Source organism: Hippocampus comes, unplaced genomic scaffold (assembly GCF_001891065.2).
Source record: "Hippocampus comes isolate QL1 unplaced genomic scaffold, H_comes_QL1_v1.1 scaffold91, whole genome shotgun sequence".
NCBI classification, from domain to species: Eukaryota; Metazoa; Chordata; class Actinopteri; order Syngnathiformes; family Syngnathidae; genus Hippocampus; species Hippocampus comes.
Genome location: NW_017805034.1, coordinates 1,499,602 through 1,514,238, shown reverse-complemented (window position 1 = coordinate 1,514,238; position 14,637 = coordinate 1,499,602). Strand labels below are relative to the sequence as shown.

At 42.6% G+C, this 14,637-nt stretch overlaps 1 protein-coding gene across 1 annotated transcript in view; it reads right to left on the bottom strand.

The window, feature by feature from the left end:
* cpped1 (calcineurin-like phosphoesterase domain containing 1) overlaps nt 1-10,661 on the bottom strand; it is a 110,215-nt gene extending 99,554 nt beyond the window's left edge. The window contains exon 1 of the mRNA XM_019863590.1: nt 10,517-10,661. The gene's annotated coding sequence lies outside the window, so the exon portion shown is untranslated. The remainder of the gene's footprint in view (nt 1-10,516) is intronic.
* Between the last annotated feature and the right edge of the window lie 3,976 nt (nt 10,662-14,637).

The following is a 14,637-nucleotide window of genomic DNA, read 5'->3' as shown; positions in this document are numbered from 1 at the left end:
GAAAATGGATGGACGGACGGATGGGAAAAAAAAAAATACATCCGCAAAAAAATTCAAACATGAACTGGTCTAATTGGAAAAATATTTTAAAGTCCGAACATGTTACGCTCGCCACACAAAGAGCGACGTGACCAAACACGACTAAACTACACACAAGTGTAAAAAATAAAATAAAAATAGTCGGCAACACACACACGGACAACAAGCGATTGACCCTTGCACAACAACCAACAACTCTCTGATTAATTGCAAATGCATTTTAGATGTTCCATTAGGCTTTTCCTGCCATTATTATTATTATTTTTTGCTTTCTGTTCAAAGCCAGAAGGTTTTCTGCTAACACTGTCAACTATTTACAACTTTCCAGTTCCACCTGACGAGCTCAACCAAAGCGATTCGGGCCAGTAATGTGCGGTGCAAAAACAGCATCAAATAGGTCATCTGGAATAGTCATGGCAGTGACAGACAGACATGCAAATCAAAATGAAATGAAATGGAGAGAAAAATTGCCACAAAACATTTGTGTTCATATTTGTCTTTTTTGTCCCAGCGGTTGTCTGCGCTATCAGGGTGTAACACAGCTAACCAAAATACAGCTATTACGAAAGGCCCATAAAAAAAAAAAAAAAAAACAATCTTTGAATTGTTCATCAACAGGTGACCTAATATCGCCTTCTTCCTCCTTCATAATAAGCAGGAGAGAAGACGGCTCCAGAAAGGTGCTCATTTAAAGAGCAGCCAAGTTTGGTTGAGACTGCATATATCTGCACCGATAATTTCTACACAGCTTTTGGCAATGCCGCTGAAAAAAGAAAAAAAAAAAAAACATCGATTGCCTTCATTCTAATCTTTCTCCTCCACTAGCATAATCCCACCACCCCAAAAAAAATAAAAATTGCAGCAATACCCAAGTTCACCTTTTCAATAATTCAAGAGCCGGACAAAAAAAAAAAAGTTCTCGCAGGAAGAAACTTCTGTCAAGATTTTTCGCATCTTCTCTCTTGCTCTCCTTTTCTTATTTTTACCGTTGGGAGCAATCGTGTAGCCACAGATATGACATAATACTCTCTCGAGTAGTGCTAAGTTGAAAATACAGCGGCACATTTCTTTATCACTTGTTAAATCTTTTTTTTTTTTTTGCACGCTTCCTACAATGAGGACTTCGGTTTGCAGACTCTCAACCACATCAAGCTGAAAACTCTTCCCGATCGTCCTCGCAGCCAATCAGGATGCAAGAAAGTTGTTTGCATTGCGTTTACAGATGTGGCTAAAGTGTGTTGAGCGGCTGATCCAAGCCGATGGGAAAAAAATTGTCCATTTGCCATGTGGCTTGAGAGTGAAAAACTGACCGCGGTGATTCAGGCTGTGTACCAACCAACAACGGCGACGTTTGCATATCGTGTTCACTCAACGCAGTTCGTTTGAACACCTGCGTCACCGGCGTGCCTGGAAACACACGCAGTCTCTGCGCTGCTAATAATGCGCCTTGTATGAATAAACACGCTAGCATTTGACCCTGAGTGTGAACTGGCAATTCCACAAGGGGAGGTTTTTCTTCTTGAATCGATGCTTCGAGACTCGGGCTGGCTATGCGAGTCGGCGGTGACTCAAATTGTGAATTTTGTGGGGGGATATGAGACAGAACGGGTCACAGCATATTGTCGATAGTACCCTTGGGATGACCTTCATGTCTCCATACGTGTGACGCAACTACGAAAGGGGCGGAACAAACAAAACAAAACAAATATTCTTGGTTCTGCAATTGGCCAGGGTATGGTGCAAGATCCTGGAGATTAAAGTAAGTCATTTTGAAATAAAAAGGAAAAGGAAAAGCTTTCTGTTGGTATATCCGCCGTGTGAATGTGCCAATCTGATACGTTGGTAAGTGAATATGGCTTCATGAATGTATGATAAAGAAAAAGCGCTAAAAAGCGCACTCCATACACCATTTTGATCAAATTGGATTTTTCATTTGTTGGACGATGGGCCTGGCTTTTCACAAAGGCAAACACATAATGGTACAAAGATTCCTAGTTTTAGGGGTAAAGCCCCCGCATCGAAACGCACAATTATTTAATGATTTCAACAAACGGTCTATCGGCTTTGTTTCTGCTTGCCGGCTCTTTTTCCTTTGCGCGCACAATCCCTTGACGCAATCTCTCCTTTATCCCGTCTCGCACTGGTCCAAGTGGCAGCAGGTTACATCAGCAGAGCGCCAAGCTGTGCTGAGCCCGGCTCAAAAACGGCTGCGCCAACTGTTCTGCTCTGTTTGGCACACCTGACGAGGGTCCGGGGCTCTTTACGGCAACCCTACCGAGCAACCTTCCAATCCCAGCCATCTATCTTCACCTTGCTTCTCCTTCCCTGAAATTCCACAACTTTCCATCCCGTTGAGCCCATTCGCCACCGTCATTTATCTCATCGTCACACTGGATGATTGTCATCCCAGTGCCAAATGGTGGTCTTGTCCGCCTGAGTGCCAAACGCTCGGCTCATCCTCAACAGCTTCACCTCACTGCACCTGATAAATTGCAACTATGCCCACTCCCCATTATATCAAAAGTATACAAGGTGTGTCAGACATGCTCCAGGACAGGCGTCACACAAAAGATTTGAAATCTGGAGTCGAGGAAACAACCAATCAAACAAAAACTACAGCTTCTTGTTTACTTTCAAATTCAGCGTGTAGCAGACATATGCGCATTTTGAGCATGACGTGTCTGATCCACTGGTGAAAGGACACTTTGATTTTCTTCTCTTTCATCTCGAACCGCTTCAAACGACAAAGCGCGTGAGGGGAAAAGTGGTTCGGATTGCTCGACTGTACTTGTTTTATGTTATGTATTGTGTTTATTATTTTACTTTATGTTAGCGGTTTTGTCACAGCTGCAGCTGTTGTGAAAGCGCTATGTAAAGCAGGATGTATTGTATTATAAAAAATGAATTGGATTTGTATCTCACGCCTAGAACGCTAAAGCTCAACCATATATTGCATTTAACTTCAATGCCCGCTGTGGATTACCTGTTTACTTAATGTTGTGTGTTTTGAGAGGGAGTGACAGAGAGAGCGAGTGCAAGAGAGAGAGCATGTGCGCTAAGGTGAATTTAGTTTTGCCAGAAAAACAATACTATCAAACACACAAAACCGCCCTGCGTTCACGTTTCATCGTTCAGGGACCGCTTCTGAACGTGACAACAAGAGGAGGGAATACACTGGTGGTAAATCACCAACCGAAACATCGCAACTCAGAATCACCGATCCTCCTTATGTTCATTGGGAACTGCGGCTTCCTGCCAAATATTCACGTTACATTACGTAACGGCGGGTTTGACGGCACGCGGGATCTTGGAATTCAAAGACGACAAAAATGTTTGCATGCGTTGGGAGGAGAAGAGTGAAAGCTTAGCCGGCGATTGTTGCGTTCCGTTGTGGAAACACACGGATTTTGATGGTAGATTTATTTTATAGTTGCACAGTTAAAACCGGATTGTATGACTGTTCTGTAAGGCCTCGAAGTATTTTCAAGTTAAGGCGATGGTGATGAATGAGATGGACGCATCTCTGCCCATTGACTCCACCATTTATACACATCCGTGGTTGACTTTCTTTCTTACTCTCGGGCTTGCCGTCAAGGGCAGCAGAGGACAGGACAAAAGTGGGAGGATATGGTGGGAGTGCTGACTTTGACAGGTGAACAAATGATCGGGACTTGTATCGGTGCTTTGTGCACTTTGATCCATGACAGGTGGACTGATTCATCAATGCGCAGACAGATGTTATCGTGAGTGGGAGACGAGTGAAAAATGACGGAACAAGGGACACAAAGTGGGTAGATGAGGGAGCAAAGAGGTGTGGATGTGGTCAAGGAAGGGAAGACACCGAAGTAAAATCGAGGTGGGGGAAAAAGTTTTGAGAGATTTTCTCAAGGACACAAAGTTAAGCAACAAGTAGGCAAAATGTCTTCCCAATATGTATTTGTGTCAAGTATAGCTCCCCGAAGTCAAGATGGTGTTTTCAAAACGATTTAACATTTTTGTTGTGCAATAAATTACTGATTATATTTGTTCAATATTTTGTTCATTGCTATTCTTGGGTTTTTTTAGCGATGTGTTTTGGGCAATTTTGTTGGAGAAACCGTGACCTGCAACTAAGGCTGAGCTTTGTGACACTGCGAAGCACATTTTGCTCATGAATGCCTTGACAGTCTCGACATTTCAGTTTTGAGACAACCTGTGCCTGATGGAGCAAAGCAGCCCCAGATCATAACAAAGCCTCCTCAATGTTTCACAGGAAGGACAGTGTTCTTTTCTTGGAATGCTTTCTAATTTTCCTCTGTGAATATAGAGCTAATGTGCCATGGCAAAAAGTTCCAGTTTTGCCTCATCTTTTCTCCCCTTTTTACCTGTTAGCATGCATTTTGGAAAATCTCAGTGACACTTCATGGCGTATTGTTTCCTTAATTGAACGGTAGGAACAATTACTGCCACCATCGTACATTTACAAAAAAGAACACCACTGTTCATATATTTTGGGACTGTTCTGCTGCATCTGGCACAAGGTGTCTTGAATCTGTCCACAGTACTATCAAAGCAAAATTTGATCCGCCGTGTCAGAAAGTTTGGTCTCAGTTAGTCGCGGGTCCTCGGACAGGATAATGGCCCAAAACACAAAGCTAAAACGAGTAAAGAATGTCCCACCTTGATCAAAATCACAATTCTGTGAAAGGAGCTAGGGCATGCAGTCGAGAGAGGGCCACCATCGAACCTGGAGAGCAGGCTGTCTCAGAGATACACAGAAATTGTTTGATTGCATCGATTGCCTCAATAAAATTCGAAGGGTTCCATCATTTATGCCCAGTTGTTCAGTTCATTGAGTTTGCTTTTAAAATAATCTTGTTGGACTCGAAAACCAGCGATGCCATATCTTTATGAGTTCATTTTCAATCAATTCCAACTTTATGACCATTGTCAGTTTCGAGTTGCTTCTGTGACCATTGCAGAATTTTCTTTCTATAAACATTTTTTTTTTCCACCACTATTCACACTCCCGGTGCTTGTTTCTATGGAAACTGGCCCCTCAAAGGGGTTTTGAAGGATGCAAAACAGGTGCTCTGAGCAGTTCTAACATTGCTGTTGCGGCACTGGGAAAAATAAAATAAAATTTATGTATATATATATATACACACACACACACACACACACACACATATGTATTTTTTTTTTTTAACAGTAACATCAAAAATCCTGAATGCATTTGCCCGAATTATCTCTGAGCAAGCTGTTTGCTTCTCTCTCTTATTTATTTATTTATTTTTTAACGTATTCATTTTCCATCTTTTCACAAAGTATGCCGCACCACACTTGGGCACACTTCATTTTTGAATGCAACGCATTTGACTGGACAAAAGATGCCAAAATAGATGTGTAATCCTTGACTAATTCGAACCAAATCCTTCTGTTTTGCGTCCTGCCACATAAGCAGAAATGGAGAAATGTTCACGCTCGCAGTTAAGAGTGAGTGCTACCTTTTTCCCCTCTTTCAGACACATTGTTTTATTTTAGACAGCCCCTGCCACCGCCTGCATCACCCACACACACCAATCATACTCCACCCACACTGCCATCCACCATCTAACCCACACATAAATCAGAACTAGCCAACACTGCTCAAACACTAATCCAGCGATTGAATTGGCTGCATGATGACGTGCAGGATATTTTCTCCGCTCTGGTAAGCAAACAAATTACCAAGAGAGATCTGACCCTTTTGTTCAAACAGCACATTTCTTGAAAACTACAATTACCAACTCAATTAAAGACTCTGAACTTCACAGATGTGTATTAGAGCGGTGCACTGCTACGCTCACACGCCAGTGAAAACGTCACCTTCATAACTCATTCATAGTCAGCGCAGTCGAAATGAATCTTTGACAATCAATCGTCGTCAATGGCAGGGAATGAGTAAATTGCACAATCTCTTGCACTTTTCACTTTTTTGGAAGTTATACTGAGGGCTAATTGACATTACAAAAACAGATTCCCCGAATGCAAGAATGAATGATATTTTAAACCTTTCAGGAATGGCGGTCACTACAGTTTCCCGATGCACTTTATCATCACAAGAGTCGCTATTTTTATTTTTCTTCTTCGTGCTACTGCTATTTTTATTTTTATTCTTCGTGACAGGGGTTCACTTTGGCCTGGGGAGTCAAGTTCAGCATTTGCTTCAATGATATCTGGCGCCATCTAGCGTCGTGAATGGGTATAATGTCTAGACCCCGAATATAAGACGACCCCCACTTTTTCAGTCTTATTTCAATGCAAAAAACACCGTCTTATATTCAGGCCAATATAGTAGTTAGCATCGTACGGCAGATGACACAAGGATTGCAACCCGACACACCAAAAGGTTGATTTTTGGAAGAGGATGCTTTGAGTTAACAAGCTAACACTTTCACACTAACTTTGTCACATCGAAACCTTGTCTTGCTGCCTCAACGCATTCTGACAGTTGCATCTCAACTCCGATTCGGCAAGACAGATGGAATTTTAGCCTCAGTAATGTAGCTGACTCACAATGTTCCAAAAGCTGGTCGAGCGCCTACTCCTAAATCCTCATAAGTGCTCTCGTTTGGTATCCAAATGCGTTAATGTCATGGCACGGAGGATTCCGAGTTCCGAAGCCGCATATTACACTTTGTTTAGAGCACCGATTCATTGGCTGGAAAATGCACAATCTCGTTCCCTAACGTTCCGTTTTGCGATTGTCGATAGCCCTGGTCACGGCGTCGGTACATCCAGCCTCTTAACATTGGAATCTTTGATGGGGGTTATTATGCTGTACTTTGTCAAAGCTATTTCTTGCCTTTTGGTGCAGACCGTACAAACCTGAGGCAAGTGAGTCAGGAATTAAGCGGTGTTTTCCCATACTCAAACAGACGGATAGATTTGGGATTCTTATTGAAGCCATTTGTCTTTGGAGTGGCACGAATGAAAGAGCTGCCAGGAACACATTGGCCTCCGCATTTTTAGTATATTGTACTATGCTAAAGTCTGGGGGGGGGGGGGCATTGCATTTATTGTTTTAGCAGTGCCATGTTGACCATAAAAACTAGACGGCACCAAGTCGAGCGCAGACCTCCTTCAATAATGAAAAAAAAAACTACATAAGATATCAACTATTAGAACACGTGCAAGAAATGACGAGTCACTTTTATATCGACAGCTGAATACGTATCGTCTTTTCAAATGAAAATATTTGCACCTGCCATTTCATTCTCTTAGGCAGTCCTCGCCATCGTGTGCGGTGTAAAATATTTGGACAGATTGAATCACACTCAGCAGGCCTCGTTCTCACACGTGTGCCTGATGTGCGCAGGGTCACGTTTGTTGGCAGACAGGCACTAATTACAGGATTATTTACTGTACGTGTCGTACAAGCGGTTGATTTCAGTCGAAAAAAAAACAAAAAAAGAGACCCACCAAGACTAGCGGTTATCATGTTACGTTAGACAGGCTGCAACTCCTGTTGACATTTTAATACAAACTTCATTCAGCTTCTCAATTACGGTACTTCAACCTGGCAATGCAAATATTTGTCCCGCTGTCCAACGGAGCTGTTTCAATATCCAAGCTTTTTGTATTTGCACTCCGGAGCATCTCCCTTTCTCTGGTTTTTACACGGGAATGCTGTTTATTCAAGAAAAAAAGGGAAATGCATGATATTCTCTTCTCTGTCTTTCTCCTTCGCTTCTCCCCCCCATGCACCTTCAAAATGCATGATTAAAGTTTGGGTCACGTGAATCTGTGAGAAATTAAATTCCTCTAATTAGGCCAGCAGATCTGCTTAACTCCCAACCCTTCCCTCGGTGAGACAAATTTCTCATTAGTCGCTGTGCGTTGCTGTTGACTGTATTTGAATGGATGAGGGAATCTTGCGCTTCCTCACTCAAGAAAGTAGGACGAGTAGTGAATTACCCTTGTGGATAAAGAATCTATCCATCTTTAAAAATATATAAATATATATGTTATAATCATAGTTTTGTTTTTCTGTGCCATCGTCTGATTACTTTCTATTCAGTGTTTGCAAAGCCAGGAACAATATTAAGTAATCGGTAGGATTAACAGGCTTTAGTTTGCTGAATATCTCCACGTAGTTGCTTCGGCTGCACAAATCGGTGGTGACTCAAACTGATTTCTGAATCGGCCTTTGAAAATGAACACCGAATCAGAATTTCCGCATTGGGGTCAGAACAGGTCATAGCATATTGTCGTCAGAGAGAACATTTTGGATGCCGCTCACGTCTGAGAAAATCAACTGGACTATTCACCACCAGCATGAGCTTCACATAGTCCTTGCGAATGCTTTCCCCGGGTATTCCGGCCCCCTCCCAAATTTCAAAAGAAAAAAAAATGCATGTTAGGTTCACTGAAGACTCCAAATTGTCCATAGTTGTGAATGTGAATGATTGTTACTCTGATTTAGTGACTTTTTTTTCCCCACTTTGCAATTAATGGATCACTGTTCTGGTTAATATGAACAACAAAAATTTGCGTTGGTGGTTGTAACATGACAACGTAAAAAAAAGTTTCATGTATATGAAAATGTTTGCAAGTTACAATGCAGAATCTTTGAGCCATATTTCTTCAAGCATTTCAAGCAAAGTAGTTCAAAGTACCCATCCATCCATCCATCCATCCATCCATTTTGTGATCTGCTTTATCCACACAAGGAACGCTAGAGTCCATCCCAGCTGTCTTCGGGCATTCAGCGGGGGACACCCTGAACAGCCAATCGCAGGGCACACATAGACAAACAACCATCCGCATTCACACTCACACCTACGGACAATTCAGAGCATTCTATTAACCTGCCACATGTTTTTGGAATGAGGGAAGAAACCGGAATACCCGGAGAAAACCCACGCAGAACATGCCAACTCCACACAGGAAGGCCGGAGCTGGAATCGAACCCTGCACCTCTCTGCACTATGAGGCCGACATGCTAACCAGTTCAAAGTATCATTTAAAAAATTAAAAAAAAAAAATGACAAGGTTCTCGCTCTCAGGAAAAGTCTTTCACGTTTAAAAATCAGCCTTGGAACGCCTGCAATGTGAAACAATGCTTCCAACAAGCGTGCCTCATAACGATTGGTCACCTTGAGTCGTGTCATTAAAAATGAAGCGCTCTCTTGGCTGCAACCACGATTACAAACCGCACCTGCAACCCATCCGCAGCGCTGCCACGTAATGGTCTGCATTAGGGGGCCATGAGAATCGCGGTTGTATTGCATATGAATTGGGACCACACACATACACCCGCAGCCACACCCACTGCTGTCCCTCTACAACAACTGTTAGAATCAATCTCAGACTCTCAGCTGGTCTAAAGCAATCAGCGTGATGGGATTCCACTCGCTTCTTACTTTACATATTCAATCTGTCTCAATCTTCTGGAGATAAACACAGCTTCCCCGAGTTCCTTGGCAGCAATGTGCACTGTGGCTTCACTGTAATGAGCCGTGGAGTGGCTGACAGAGCCGAGCGTGCAAGCTTCATCTCAGGGGGGTGGGGGGGACCACGTGGGTCGAGCCCCATGTAGGTGTACTTGGCCCTTCCAATGCACGAGTGGAGTTTAAGGAGCGTCGTCACCCGGAGTGTTTATATCCCAATTCTGGACGTACTTAAATATTCAACAAAACAAAAGTGAGTCTAATGTATCTTTCTACGGAATAAATCCAGTGAAAAATTTCGCGGCTACTCCGACCGCCACATTAACACATCTGGCTGATGTGAATGCAGTTCTTGTGAGGCGCACACAAACTCAGATGTAAGGATTGGCCGTCTTTCCCGGGAGAGGTCCCAGTGGGCCTGGAGGCCGTTTGACCATAAAGTTCGGACTGCTGACTCTTGTGCATTCATGTGCATTTGCGTCACCCTAGGGAAACGGCGCATAAGATCCACAGTGTGCGAAGTCCTCTCATGGCATACAGTTCCTTATAGATTGCGCAATAGTCATTTAAAAAAACAAATTTTAGCTGAAGTACAACTGAAAATAGGAACGGCGAGTCGAAGGAAAAATCTGATTCAATAACTGTAAAAGGGTTCCTTTTTTTAAATGGTGTTGAGCAATGTGAAGTTTTGCTATGTCACTGTCAACACATTCAGTGATCCCCTCGGGGAGCATCTCACACACATACGCACGCACGGGCCTGACTGACACAGTCCAAGGAATGCAGATTTCAGAATTTATCAACATGATTTTGAGCATTACAACCTGAATGCATCATGTTTTTTGTCACTGTCTAACAACTGGATGAACCTAAAACTTTCCTCGGCTAATCCAAAAAGAAAGGGAGGTCATTGTTCATTTTGGGGGGGGCAATAACAAAAAGATTGCTGTGAGAAGCCACCACCTCAGAAACCAAAGACCGGGGCTGAAATCACGTGGTGCCGTTAGACTCTGACCTGACCTTCAGCAATGATATCAAATCAATCACTAAAATAAGTCTCTTACCTGCTGAAAGGCATCTCCAGACTGAAGGGTCGCATGTTCCAGTCAGAGCAGGGGAAACGTATCCATGCTTTTATCTCTAGTAGACTTCATTTATATTGTTGATCTCCTGACCGGGCTCCCTCAAAAGAGCATCAAACAGCCGCAGCACGGGTCCTGAACGGAACAAAGAGAATAGAACATATTACTCCGGTCTCAAAGGTGTCACACTGGCTCCCAGTCAGCTTTAGAATAGATTTGAAAATTGCGCTACTGGTCTATAAATCGCAAACTGGTTCTGAGAAATGCTGACTGAATATAAACCCAGTAGGGGGGTCTGAGGTCTGAAGACTTGGGTCAATTAGTGGAGCACAGAGTTCAAAGCAAATATGGTGAAGCTGCATTTAACTGTTATGCCGTACACAAATGGACTAAGTTGACAACGGAAGTGAAGCCAGCCTACTTTTCAGAGTTGTGTCTTGCCTAGTGTATGAAACCTGAGTGAGGACCAGCACTTTCAAAAATGGATATTCTACATTTAGTGGCTGCGATTTTATATCCCGTATAACTCCTGCATCGAGTGTTTACACCAATAAGTGACTGTGACTAACAACCGGGGACACAAACCAGTTCTATTACCATACAACTGTCATTATCTTTTGATCCCCCGATCACAGGTCAATAGTTTATCGCCAAAAAAATAAATAAAAACAGGAACGATAAGTTTCTATACTCTATTTGGTTATTAAAAAAAAAAAAAAAAATCCCCACTCCACTCACCTGCCCGCTGCCCAACCTCTGATGCCCAGATGTTTAAAGAAAATAAATGTGAACACAAACATCTTGGAGGATGTCAAGCCAAAGCAGCTTGGGGGGGGACCTGCATCTACATTGTGACAACACCGTTTTTTCACATACCAAAAGGTCATTTCACTCTGGTGGGAAATGCCCTAAAAATGTGTAGCAGAACCTCACAAACAATCCGAAAGGACAAGCATCTAAAAGACTTTTACTGACTCTACGGTACGGCCCATGACTGTCTCCTTCGATTTCAATCAACGTGTGTCTTCTTGAATAAAGACACTATAATTTAAAAAAAACAAAACAAAAAAAAAACACCTTACTACTCACACTTTATAATCCTACCAAGTGATTCTTGGATAGTGGCTGCAAAGTGCCGTTCTCTTCAGTCATAACCGTAAACTACTTTTAAATGCAGCTTGTGTGCGTGTGTGTGTGTGTGTGTGTGTGTGTGTGTGTGTGTGTTTTATGGTGCTTCTGTTCATTATTTCTCTCCAAGCTTAGATTCTTAAGCTACCTCAGACCCACTGAAAAATAAGCAAAAGGCAGATAAAACTAATGATTATGTGCCGGACCAGCTCAAAATGCCCCACTGTGGTATGATTCGGAAGAATGATGGCGGTGTTTGCACCACAGGATTCGTTGGCTGGATGGCGATAACTCAATAATGCGACATAAATAGTCATGAAGGGAAAAATAACATCAATGCATCCTCATCGTGTTCGAAAATGCGAAGAATCAAATTGGAAGGACTGCAATACGGATTTTTTAAAAAATGGATACGGAATTGCAATATAAATTTCAAGTATTTTATTTATATTTTATATTTTCTTGTGTGCGTGTTTTTATTTCTTGTTTGTTGCATCATTCATTCTCTGTTGTTGTCAAATCATCTCTCGGCTGACCCACACAAGGCTACACGGACCGGAGAACTGCAGTGAGTTACATCATGTCAGACTTGGAGAAAATGTTCTGTGACCCCGCCCCCTCCTCCCATCCAATGAAATTTCAAATCAGCCATCCACAAAATACTGAAAGATGAACTAGTTTTAATTCAAACTGGAGCTGTATTAAAAGTCATTCCTACAATTTCTTATCAGTACCGATGGATTTTTTTCCCCCCCAGACACCACAGAAATAGACCTCCCTCTCTAATGTAAAAAAAAAAAAAAAAAGAAGAAAAAAAACCTACTGGTTTCTCTCACAAAACAAAATGATCTCTCAAAATAAAAAAAATGTTTTTTTCTTTTCTCTCTCGACATGACTTTCCTTTTCTCTCAATGTGATCGACTCTCAGCGATCATGACTGACTCAAACGCTGACCGAGTCTGTTTTACGAACTCCACTATATTAGATTTTGTTCATACGATTGATGTCAACATAAATAGGAAAAGTATGCAAATGCACCATTAATTTGGGCTGCACGACATTGGAAAATCCCGTGCCACGGGATTGATATTTTGGTGATATTTCATGTACCGATGATGTTATGTAAATTAGCTTTTTATTATTTCAGGAAATCATTTTTTTAAGCAGCAAAATAATCAGGCTCAGTGTATTATTGAACTAATTGTGTGTGTGTGTGTATATATAATATATATATATACACACACATATGTACACACACACACACACACACATTTATATTAGAGGAAGCAAACATGTAATATATTGTCTCACATATTGTAATTGGAGCCCGCCACCGTACGTCGACTAAAATGGCTTTTTCCCTGTTGACATGTCTATTAACAAATTGTCTTTGACCGCACGTGTCTGCCTCAGTTAGCCCAAGCACCATGTTGCAGTCCAGATGTCCCGTGAAAGATGGAGTAACGGCGATCATCCAGCAGATCACACAAACAGGAGATACCCTCGGCACATTTTAATTGCTCCCGCTACAAAACGCGCGCAACTCAGCAGAGGCGTGGAAGCTGCCAGGATCATTAGTAACAAAATCACTTATTCCCTGTCGTTCTCCCACTCGCACTTCATTCCATTTTTTTTTGTTTTATTTTCTGTTCTATACACAAACACACAATCAAGCGGTTGGGCTCCAGTAGCGACAACAGTAGCCAGCCAGAGGGAATCTCGGGAGCTTCGGGGAAACGACAATTCACAGACATGGCCTGAAGCAACCCAAGGTTCCTGGAAACATGTCTACCGTATTTTCTGCACTATAAGGTGCACCTAAAAGCATCTCAATTTCGACAATGCGCCCGATATGACTTGATATAAATAAAGCTGTATTGTTTTGTATTGTATTGTATTCTCTTTAGCGTAGCTCCATCTAGTGGATGCATAGTGCAACCGCAGCCACTATTGTCACTTCAATTCGATGCGCCTTATAAAGCGATGCGCCCTATATATAAAAACAGTTATAAAAGAGGCCATTCTTCGAAGGTGCGCCTTATACTCCAAAGCCCAACATCAGCGACGAACCAAAGCATTCGGCGATTCACTGATGATCGCCAGACGTATTTTGCTCGGAACAGCCCAAAATATTTGTCACCCGCAATGTTACTTATGAGAATGTCACTTGTCATGAAAAAACAGTCGCAACCCGCTCAAAATGGAACCCCGCAAGCGGGCGTTGTCCAAAATTGAATAACGGTGGAAAACCTACAGTGACGAGGCGGCGCATTGTGTCTGACCTGAGACAGCGCCATGTTGCACCTCACAAATAGCAGCAGGCGCCACTGTGAAGAAAGGTAATTAGCGACAACACAGACACGCTCACACATACCATTTGTCCACATGAACAGACAATAAAATTCACACCCTCGCCTGGAACTCAAATCATACATACAAATAGCCAAAGTACACACACGCAGAGAACCCAAGACGCCTGCTGCATACAAGGGAAGCCTTGTGCTGGCGAGGAGGCAAATCTACAGTTCTCAAGGGTGTGAGAATCAACAGCTTATTATGACATCTTCCCAGGCACCAAATCACGAGGATCGCACCTATGACTCAGCGCTTCTGTCACCTTCTTGCATCGCACAAAAGTAGTACAGCGATTTCTAACCCCTTCAGGGACAGCGGTGAGTACAGCGGACAGGTTATCAGGTTACCTTCAAAGTAGCGATATGCAAGTCTGAGTATTTTGAGACTGGACTTAGTCAATTATACTGCTTATCCGGTTCAGGGTAACAAGTGGCTGGAGCCCATCACGGCCGGCTGACATCAAGAAAAAGGCAAGTGACGCTCTGAACTGATTGCCGGCCAATCAAGGTTTCGGCAAACAAGCATTCACTTCCATGGACAATTTGAAATCTAACATGCATGTCACTGAGTGCAGGATGAAGCCAGTGTTACTTTTGAGTCTTCTTTTGACTCGGTATTAT